The 11,548-nt window shown below is 30.5% G+C and overlaps 1 protein-coding gene across 1 annotated transcript in view; it reads left to right on the plus strand.

Annotated features, from left to right (window-relative positions):
• Positions 1-6,719: 6,719 nt before the first annotated feature.
• LOC145242271 (uncharacterized) overlaps positions 6,720-11,548 on the plus strand; it is a 21,710-nt gene continuing 16,881 nt past the window's right edge. The window contains exon 1 of the mRNA XM_080105286.1: positions 6,720-6,788. The gene's annotated coding sequence lies outside the window, so the exon portion shown is untranslated. The remainder of the gene's footprint in view (positions 6,789-11,548) is intronic.

Below are 11,548 nucleotides of genomic sequence, written 5' to 3' on the forward strand. Positions count from 1 at the left end.
TGTCATTGTTTAAATCAGTTTTAGTTTTTATTAGTATTTATAATATTTGTTAAGGTTGAGACTAGCTTCATATTAGTTAAATCATTCTTGTCAGTGTAAGGTTTTAACATATTAATGTGGCAAATTAGTTTCTTCTTCCTCCGGTCTATAGTGTGGATAATAAAATTTACCTCATTATTTTTTTTTCTATTTAAAAGCGTCCAAAATATTTTGCATGTAGAGAATGATTCGAAATTGGAAACAATATGAAGACCTTGTCTCAACCTTGAAAACTTTTTTACTATTTTTATCCTAACTAGATTTCATTTTAATTTGAGAGTTTGTTAGATTTTCTTGTGGTAGTTTTAAAGTATTGTGTAATTTTTAAAATTTAAATATTGTGTAATTTTTTAAAATTTGATAAATATTCTAAAAAATGCCTATCATTTTATTCACATAATCATTTTTCCTTTAGAAGTTTTAAATTACCTCTAACTGTATGTCTTAAAACAAGTTCAAACAGACTAAATCCAAGAGATTCTTGAATGGCCGCTCTCACAGCAAACGAAACAAAAGGAACACTCTCGGCCCAATTCTTTTTATATTAAAGCATAATTTTTCACCATAGACTTTATAGTTTGATGAAAAGGCTCATCAGCTCTCTGATGCAGGGTGGTAAACACTTGATCCGTATTGTTTGATAGCTATCTCATCCATTATTTCTTGGAATAGACAAGACATAAAATTTTAACTTTGGTCTGATTGTATGAATGATGGAATCCAAACTAAACAAAAATTTTGTTAAAGCCTTCACAATAGTCGTAGTGTGACCGCGTCATTGGTTGTAACAATAGTGATGATGATGATTATGATGATGATGGAAAGAAAGAGGATTGTTATGAAAGGTTGTTATGGTAAAGATTTAATACACACACAATTATTCATGAAAGAGAAATTGTTTCTCCTTCCATTATATCTCAAAAAAAATGTCAGAGATGGGGCATTTGGCAATTTGACAAGTTACATCTCAATACCACCCTTCTTAAGAAACAGTTAACCAAATTTCCAGAGTGGTCAAATTTGTTTGTGGATCACCTGAAATATAGGCCAGATATGAGTTTCTTTGGATAAGAAAAACAAGATAGCAGATACGATATCAAGTGCCCATTAATTGTTGTTCAGGAATTTAGTTATCCTTAAAAGATAATCAATTTATTAAAATGTCACTCATACAAAATGACGTTTGGATAATACTCTTGGTTATGAAAATGAAGCAAGAGGAGTAGGGATCATCCAACGTGAATGATGGTGAAAGGTAGCGAGGATGAAGGCAATGATCCCTTCTGTTGAGAGTGGTGGTCTGAGAGACAAATTTAAGGAAGAAGAAAAAGAAAAGGAAAATTTTTTAGGGCTTGAGAATTTCAAAAATCTGCCTGAGATTGGCTTACTGAGAATTGTGAAATTAAATTCTGTGGATCGGAAGGCTGGGCTAAGCTCACCTAATTCTCAATATAATGAAAGGCAAAATATCCTCGAGAGCATACTATACCTGACGACTGGGAGACCAACATCATTCAGAGAGAAACCCCCTTGAATAAAGCCTCGCTCGGTTTCAAACCACTGAATCCACACTGTGAAGAGACAAGTCCCTAGATTTGAGGTTGACTACACCAACTTTAATAATAGAAGCCGCCAGTCCCCATAGCATCTGCATATGGGTCAGAATTTATGAATAATCAGTTTGGTAACTTTCAGTAAATAACTATCCTGTTATTTTTATACAATAAGTCCAATTATCAACTTATTGTTCTTTTCTTCTTTTGGCTTGAAATGACCTTTACTTTCCAGTGACACTGACTTGAGAGACAAGGACTCATGGGATTGCACACCCTATCAATAACAATGTAGGGAGAGTGGCAGCCTTTCCAACCAGATCCTCTCATCAATCAGGACCCTTATCGAAAACCAGCCTAGTCCCAGCGACCAAATGAGATCCAAAGCGAACAAATCTGGTGACATTGCTTGCTGAACATCATTTGGAGAGAAAAGGGGTATACTAGCCTTTATAATTCTTAGAAGAATAGCCTCTAGAAAACGAGTTTATGCAAACATAATTGAGAGTAGATATTGGTAGCTACTTTTTTTGTGAAGATGACCAACACTTTACTAAATGGTTACTCAAATGCTGGAAAAGGTTTTATAGGGGAGGACGGAATTTTTTTTATTTGGTTTTCCAACTACCTGGCGAGTGTGACAGGAGTTACAAAAGTCGATGACATCCTGGCCAGTAAAAATGTTTTAATATTTTATCATGTTTTATTTATTCCTAAATGTCCTGACATAAAAATATTATAAGCTATGTTGAGTATTTCTTGTCTGTGCATTTTTGGGGCAACTATCTGGTTTATTATTATCCAATCCTCGGTTAAATTGGCATCCACTAGTCGCCCATTTCTCGTTAAAATACCATCTGTCATATAGAAGCAATTCCTAACTTTTCTTGCTTCTTCTAAAGGAAGTATTTAATTTTTTTTAAGACAAAGTTCGGTATCTTGTCCATGTTCCTTAGCAAGTTGATTTTATTTTCTCGTTTCTCGTTAAAATACCATCTATCATATAGAAGCAATTCCTAACTTTTCTTGCTTCTTTTAAGAAAGTATTTAATGTTTTTTTAAGACAAAGTTCGGTATCTTGTCCATGTTCCTTAGCAAGTTGATTTTATTTTCTTGTTTCTCGTTAAAATACCATCTGTCATATAGAAGCAATTCCTAGCTTTTCTTGCTTCTTCTAAAGAAAGTATTTAATTTTTTTAAAAGACAAAATGCGGTATCTTGTCCATGTTCCTTAGCAAGTAGATTTTATTTTCTCGTTTCTCGTTAAAATACCATTTGTCATATAGAAGCAATTCCTAGCTTTTCTTGCTTCTTCTAAAGAAAGTATTTAATTTTTTTTAAAGACAAAATTCGGTATCTTGTCCATTCCTAAGCATGTTGATTTTTGTTTGAATTGTTATTTTTTTAAATGTTCCTGTGTCCTTGTTAGTATTACATGGAATACTATCTATAGTATGAGTGTTTTTCAGCTTATGTGATGAGAAGGTTTCGTTTAATTTTAGCAGAATAACTGGTGTTGAAGCGTTTAAGTTTTCTGAGATTTGTTCCTTTGCTTTTGCCTTACTAACAACACAGATTAGATTATAGTTATTTATTTTCCTCGGCCCTACTTTCGTCACTTAATTCTACTTTATCCCTAATTATTGGTTCTAGCATCGATTTAATACACACACACACAATTAGTTACCTAACAGTAAGGAGACATCTTTTACTCGTAGGGTTGGTCAAACACGGACTATGATAAAACCATTAAGAAACTTTAGATTTTATATAGATTTTATGAAGGGGATACTTTAATGACACCTAGCTCTATTCCCTGTAATGAAACAAAATTTTCAGTGAAGGCCGATTCTGATAATTGGTATACCTTCTAATAATAAGGTTTGAGAGGCACCTGTGTCTCGCAAGAATTTTACGGGTCTAGCTTTCTTAAGATCATTGATGAAAACAGAACCCTGGAATAAATAGAGTTTATACGTTTCTATGGATGAGTGGGAAACGTTTTTCTCTACATGTGATTTCGAGAGAGACGACTGAGAGAAGGAATGGTTTTTAATTTGTTAATCAAGAACATGAAGTTTACAAGAATTATTTTTATTGATCTGCTTTTCATATTCTGCAGATATGATTTGATTAATCTTTCCACAATATGCACATGAAATTTTTGATTGTGTGGGAAATGTACTGTTTGATATATCTCTTATTTTTCGCCGTACATAATTTTTATGAGGTACTTTATGAGGGTGAGGTACTTTGTGAGGGTGAGATGCATTGTGAGGGTGAGGTACTTTGTGAGGGTGAGATGCATTGTAAGGGTGAGGTACTTTGTGAGGGTGAGATGCATTGTGAGGGTGAGGTGCATTGTGAGGGTGAGGTACTTTGTGAGGGTGAGATGCATTGTGAGGGTGAGGTACTTTGTGAGGGTGAGGTACTTTGTGAGGGTGAGATGCATTGTGAGGGTGAGGTACTTTATGAGGGTGAGGTACTTTATGAGGGTGAGATGCAGCCAATACTTGTTTATTTGAATGAAAACCTAAATAGTTTCGGTTATTTTAATCTTTTATAACTCTTTCTTAGTATCAAGTTATAGGTATCCACGATTATCGCGGCCTTCTTAATACTTTCTATGAGATTATATATACATCTAGATGTGTTTGAATTTATTTTGCAACACATTGCTTAAATTTTTCTATAAGAATGAGTTGGCATAATTTATCGTAATCATTGTTTACTTTTTTCGGTATTTGTACAGTTTAATGAAGACATTAAAAAATGAAAATAGTGAAAAAAAAAGTTTAAATTGTACATATCTGTTATGGAATGAAGTTCTCCGAAAAAAAAAATTCACTTAATTTCATCAAGTAGGGTGTTTTTTTTTTATTATTTTTTTTTTTTTACAGCGAAAAAAAAAACAATTTGCTATGATACCGATCAAAAGGTTCGATTTTTAAGAAGAAATGCTAGTATTAAAGATGGGGAGGGAGTGTCGGCGCTTTTAATTGAGTTATCTCCCCATGGCATGTTAAAAAAAATTAAAAGATGTCTACCTTCAACGCGCTGTCATAAAAACGTCTTTACCTATACTCTTCAGGTACTAATTCATATGCATTCAATATGGCATTTTTTATTTTCTCATAATCAACGGCGTCTTTTATGCTAAGTGTGGTGTATATGTCAGCTGCTTTGCCAGTTAGGACAGACTGTAAGAGAGTCGACCAGATTTCATAAGATAACCCTTTCAGATGCGAAACTTTTGACCGACCAACAATATGTATTTAGGCAAGCCCGTTCCACAGCAGATATCCTAACTATAATCTCTGAACGTATATACCATTCCCTAGAAAAAGCAGGGGAGAGTAAAGTGGCAGCTCTAGATATATCTAAGGCTTTTGACAGGGTATGGCATAAAGGTCTTCTCAGGAAAATAAGATCATACGGTATCACTGGATGAATACTTAACATAATTAAACCCTTCCTAGATAAGAGAAAAATCCAAGTTCTCCTCAATGGTCGTACATCTAAACAATATGATATAAATGCGGGAGTGCCTCAGGAGGCTATCCTTGGACCTTTATTATTCCTAATATTCATAAATTATCTCCCTGACCAAATTGTCTCTGAAATGGGTATATATGCTGATGAAACCACGCTCTATGTCAGACATGGCAGGAAAACAAATGGACACATATCTAAGGAAATGGCAGAAACACTAGAGGATGATCTCCAATCTGTAGAATGGTCACATTCAATGCTGCCAAAACTAAACTTGTTTCCTTTAATAATTACAAGAAACTTTCTATACCACCAATAGCAATGGCCAAAGACTCTTTATCTGAAAGTACTTCTTTTAAACTCCTCGGCCTAACGTTCACAGGAAACATGAGTTGAAACAATTACATTGAGAGCATTGCCAGGACCGCTGCGAAGAAGCTAGGCTCTCTCTACCATGCTTGAAAGCTACTAATGTCCGAAAGTATACTGTATCTCTATAAGGCCACCATTCGCCCATGTATGGAGTATTGTTGTCATATTTGGGCTGGTACATCTGCTATTAGTCTCTCGTTCCTAGACAAGGTTTAAAAGAGAGTCACCAACCTGATAGGTCCTGAACTGTCATCTAAGCTTCAGCATCTGTCCCATCGACAAAATGTTGCATTCCTCTGTCTGTTCTTCAAGTATTTTAATGGTGAATGCTCCAACGAACTGCAAGCATTTGTACCCCGCCCTTGACGTAAATAGCCGACAAACCCGACAAGCAGCTACACTCCACCTCTACACAGTAAAGATCCGTAGATGTAAGAGAGCTTTCTGCTCAAGTAGTTTCTTCCCCAGAACTGCTAGGCTTTGGAATTCCCTTCCAGGTCCCTGCTTCCCCAACTGTACTGACATGCAGAAGTTCAACTGTAACGTGAACAGACATCTTGCTGCCCAACTCCCAACATAATACCCCTGTAGCTTAGGTCCCTGATAGTAGCCCCCCCCCCCCTACATCAAAGTGGCAATGTGCCTTGTTTGGGGTGAAAATGTAATTAAAAAAAAAAATTAGTAGCAATTTACTCAAAATGAGGGAAATATTTTCCCCTTTCTATTTCATTAGATGTTACTAATTTTATATATTTTTCTGCATCAAAAATTGTATTAACAAAAAACTAGCATTTTGATTTCTATTCTCTATCGGTAATCTGAATTTTTCCACTTATTTTCTTTTTTCTAATTATATTCTGAAATTTCCAATACATCGGTAAACACTGTATGTTTTTCGAGTTGAATAAACAGGTTACATTATATAAAAACACTAAAAAATTATCCAGTTAGGTAGAAAAGTAACTTATATTGGCTCTGATAATATTTATTTGTTTTTGACAACTTTTTCGAATCCACGTAAAACAAACCCAAACTCAACTTTTCGACTGTTGGGTTTCGTTATTACATTGAAGAAGAACCAAAAAAAATTATTCGATTTTCTTCTAAAGATCAATAGATTGGTGCAGAGTTGAATGTAATTTAACTGCAATCAAATCAAAATTCTTTTAAAATCGCCACAGTAAAATGGTAAAATTACTAATCATTACTAAGGTTTCGTGTGAAAAACGGAACACAATATTATGTTACACCGTGCAGCAAGTTCTTTGCCTTATAAAGCGAGAGAGTTCACTTAACTGTGTCGACAGAATACCATAGGAGAGTCTAAACCAAGTAAGTATTCCCTAATTAAATGAAGTTGCTAAACACAATATGAAGTAATGGTAATTTATTTCGAAACTTTCTTCCTCCCAATCTAGTTGCCCTATTCGTATTTAGTATGATAATGTATGCATTTTGTTCTGTGATTGAAGTTTTATATAAAACTTTATAACAGTTTTACCTTTGGGAAAAAAGAAGAAAGATCTTTAATGTTATTAGTGTCTGGTAGGTACAGGCAAAAATGGGCAGATAAAGATAGGTGTACCTAGTTTTGAAAGCCGATTTATCATAATTTTTTTGTAGGTTTCCGACTACATTTTGATTGTATTTGAAAGATTAAGGACTAAACTTAATTTCCAAAAGGAAAAAACATATTTGTACTCGTGAAAAAAAAAAAAAAAAAAGTTATAAAATATGTTTTCACGGCGAACTAACCAATTCAGCTAAATTTTGAAGTTAAATAAACTCATTGTAAAAATCCTTTAAAAGATAAATATTAGTTTTCCTGGTCTATTTCAAAGATAATTAGTAAAGTAAAGTCCTAAGATATTGAATTAAATAAATAATAATAAACTTGTTTGTACAAAATATAAATTAATTAGTCCAAAACCGAGTGATTATGTCGTTTCGTTCACAAAACGGAATATACGGAAGCCCAAAATTTCAGCCAGTCGAAAGACTGTGAAAATAACGTCCTGTAATTAAAAGAGAGGAAGGGGGATGCTAGTTTTTCCCCCCATACGCGCATCCATACATTCCTATTCTGAACATTTGTATAATTTTTATCATTTTTTTTAATTTAATTATTTTTCTATGTTCCTGTTTTTAAATTAATTTGTTTTAAAATTATTGTTAAATATTATATAAAAATTATGTTACGTTGAAAGTTAAGGCAGGAAAATATTAAAATCTTACATTAAAAAATTATGCAAAATCAGTAATTAAAAAAACGTAATAATATTTTTTGCTATTTTTTTGTGTGAAAATATTAAATAAACAATGCTTAATTCAATATTGGTAGTTCGAGAAATTCATTTTTCTTCAAGTTATATCGAATTCATTAATACAGACTTTTAAGAGCTTTTATCGTAAAGTTCGTGTAAAAATTAATTTTTTTTTTTGAATTGTTATATTTTACGATGCTTTATTTTCATAAAAAAACTAATAAACTAATTTTTATACTACTGAAAACCATAACTTTAAAGGTATTTTTGTTTAAACAAAGTAATACATTTCCACTAAGAATTAAATAAGAATTATGGATTCAATATATATATATATATGTATATATATGCATGTATGTATATATATATATATATGTATATATATGCATGTATGTATGTATATATATGTATATATATGCATGTATGTATGTATATATATATGTATGTATATGCATGTATGTATATATATATATATATATGAATATATATGCATGTATGTATATATATATATATATATATATATATATGTATATATATGCATGTATGTATATATATATATATATGTATATATATATGCATGTATGTATATATATATATATGTATATATATATGCATGTATGTATATATATATGTATATATATGCATGTATGTATATATATATATAGATATGTATATATATGCATGTATGTATATATGTATATATATGCATGTATGTATATATGTATATATATATATGTATATATATGCATGTATGTATATATGTATATATATATATGTATATATATGCATGTATGTATATATGTATATATATATGTATATATATGCATGTATGTATATATGTATATATATATATGTATATATATGCATGTATGTATATATATATATGTATATATATGCATGTATGTATATATATATATGTATATATATGCATGTATGTATATATATATGTATATATATGCATGTATGTATATATATATGTATATATATGTATGTATATATATATATATGTATATATATGCATGTATGTATATATATATATGTATATATATGCATGTATGTATATATATATATGTATATATATATGCATGTATGTATATATATATGTATATATATGCATGTATGTATATATATATGTATATATATGCATGTATGTATATATATATGTATATATATGCATGTATGTATATATATGCATGTATGTATATATATATGTATATATATGCATGTATGTATATATATATATGTATATATATGCATGTATGTATATATATATATGTATATATATGCATGTATGTATATATATGCATGTATGTATATATATATATATATGTATATATATGCATGTATGTATATATATATATATGTATATATATGCATGTATGTATATATATATATATATATGTATATATATATGCATGTATGTATATATATATATGTATATATATGCATGTATGTATATATATATATATGTATATATATGCATGTATGTATATATATATATATGTATATATATGCATGTATATATATATATGTATATATATGCATGTATGTATATATATATGTATATATATGCATGTATGTATATATATATGTATATATATGCATGTATGTATATATATATGTATATATATGCATGTATGTATATATATATGTATATATATGCATGTATGTATATATATATGTATATATATGCATGTATGTATATATATATATGTATATATATGCATGTATGTATATATATATGTATATATATGCATGTATGTATATATATATGTATATATATGCATGTATGTATATATATATGTATATATATGCATGTATGTATATATATATATATGCATATATGTATATATATATGCATGTATGTATATATATATATATATATGCATATATGTATATATATATGCATATATGTATATATATATGCATGTATGTATATATATATATGCATGTATGTATATATATATGCATGTATGTATATATATATGCATGTATGTATATATATATGTATATATATGCATGTATGTATATATATGCATGTATATATATATATATGTATATATATATGCATGTATGTATATATATATGTATATATATGCATGTATGTATATATATATATGTATATATATGCATGTATGTATATATATATATATGTATATATATATGTATATATATGCATGTATGTATATATATATATATATGTATATATATATATGCATGTATGTATATATATATATATATGTATATATATATATGCATGTATGTATATATATATATATATATATATATATATATATATATATATGTATATATACAGGGGGATGCAAAAGTAGGTATACAGTGGTCAAAAAAAGAAAAAACGTATAACGTTTAAGGCATTTATTATACAGACAAACAAATGTGGCAGAAACAAGTAATAATTAGCACGTATAATAAGAAACACATGTAATAGGAAGCCCTATTTCTGCAGGTATTCAAATTGCTTGCTGTCAGCGTTAACACATTAACACTCATGCACACTCGAGAACAAAGATCTTTATCAGCATCAATTTCCTGACAAGCTTCCAAAATGAACTGAATCATGTTTTCGACAGTGCAAGGCTTGCGTGCAAAAACCTTATCTTTTACTGTACCCCCAAAAAAGAAATCCATAGGAGTTAAATCTGGTGAGCGTGGTGGCCAGTCGATGGTGCCACGGCGTCCAATCCATCTGTTGGGAAATTTTAAGTCAAGTAGTGCTCGCACAGTGAGTGCAAAATGAGGTGGGGCCCCGTCTTGTTGAAAATAAAAGTCATCATTTTGGTATTGTTCATGTACTTGGGGTATTATTGTATCCTGCAACATGTTTAAGTACACAGTTTGATCAATGCTTGTGTGAAGAATAATGGGGCCAACAACACCTTTGCAAGAAAGCCCGGCCCGTACTGTTAGCCCGGGTTGATTGAGTTGTTTTTCAATAGTGATGCGAGGGTTTTCAGTTGCATAATAAACGCCATTGTGTCGATTAACGGCACCTGATCATTTAAAGTTTGCTTCGTCAGACCATAGAATTTTATTTAGAATACCGTTACCTTCAAGTTCCTCGCTCAGGATGTTTTCAGAAAATTTTAAATGACGATCCGAGTCATCTTCCAATTAACCATGTATCAATCGAGGCGTGTACATCTTTAGACTGGCACGATTCATCAGGCGCCCCAATGATCTACGCTCAATACCAAGTTCAGATGAGGCTCTGTATTTCGATTTCTGTGGGCTCTGAGTGAATGCCTGAGCAACTTAGAATTCATTTTCTTGTGTGGTCACAGTAATTGGTCAACCACTTCTCGGTGCATTGTGGATACTCCCTGTCTGTTCGAATTTGTCATGGAGTCGATAAACCGTGAGCCTTGTTGGGGGAGGTGGTGCAAAGGTTTTGACCCACTGTTCTCTTACGCGTTCACTATTTTCTGTCTTCCAGTATTATTTTAATATCCATTTTTGCTGTTCGTCAGTAAAATTACATTTAAATTGCCAATTCAACTGAAAAAATAAAAACAAATGATTCAAAGTACATGCACTTTGATCGAAAGGAAATTTAATTAATAAAAATAAAAGACTAAAAGTATGTGCATTTTTGCTTTAAGGTATGTAGCTTTCAGTTCAATAAAATTTCAATAATTTCAATACTGTATACCTACTTTTGCATTAGATGTATATATATGTATACATATATGTATATATTTGTATATATATATGTATATGTATGTATAGAGGTATATATATGTATACGTATATGTATATATTTGTATGTATATGTATACGTATGTGTATATATATGTATACGTATGT

This window comes from Euprymna scolopes, chromosome 21, assembly GCF_053919585.1.
Source record: "Euprymna scolopes isolate OS-2025 chromosome 21, ASM5391958v1, whole genome shotgun sequence".
In the NCBI taxonomy this organism is placed as follows: Eukaryota; Metazoa; Mollusca; class Cephalopoda; order Sepiida; family Sepiolidae; genus Euprymna; species Euprymna scolopes.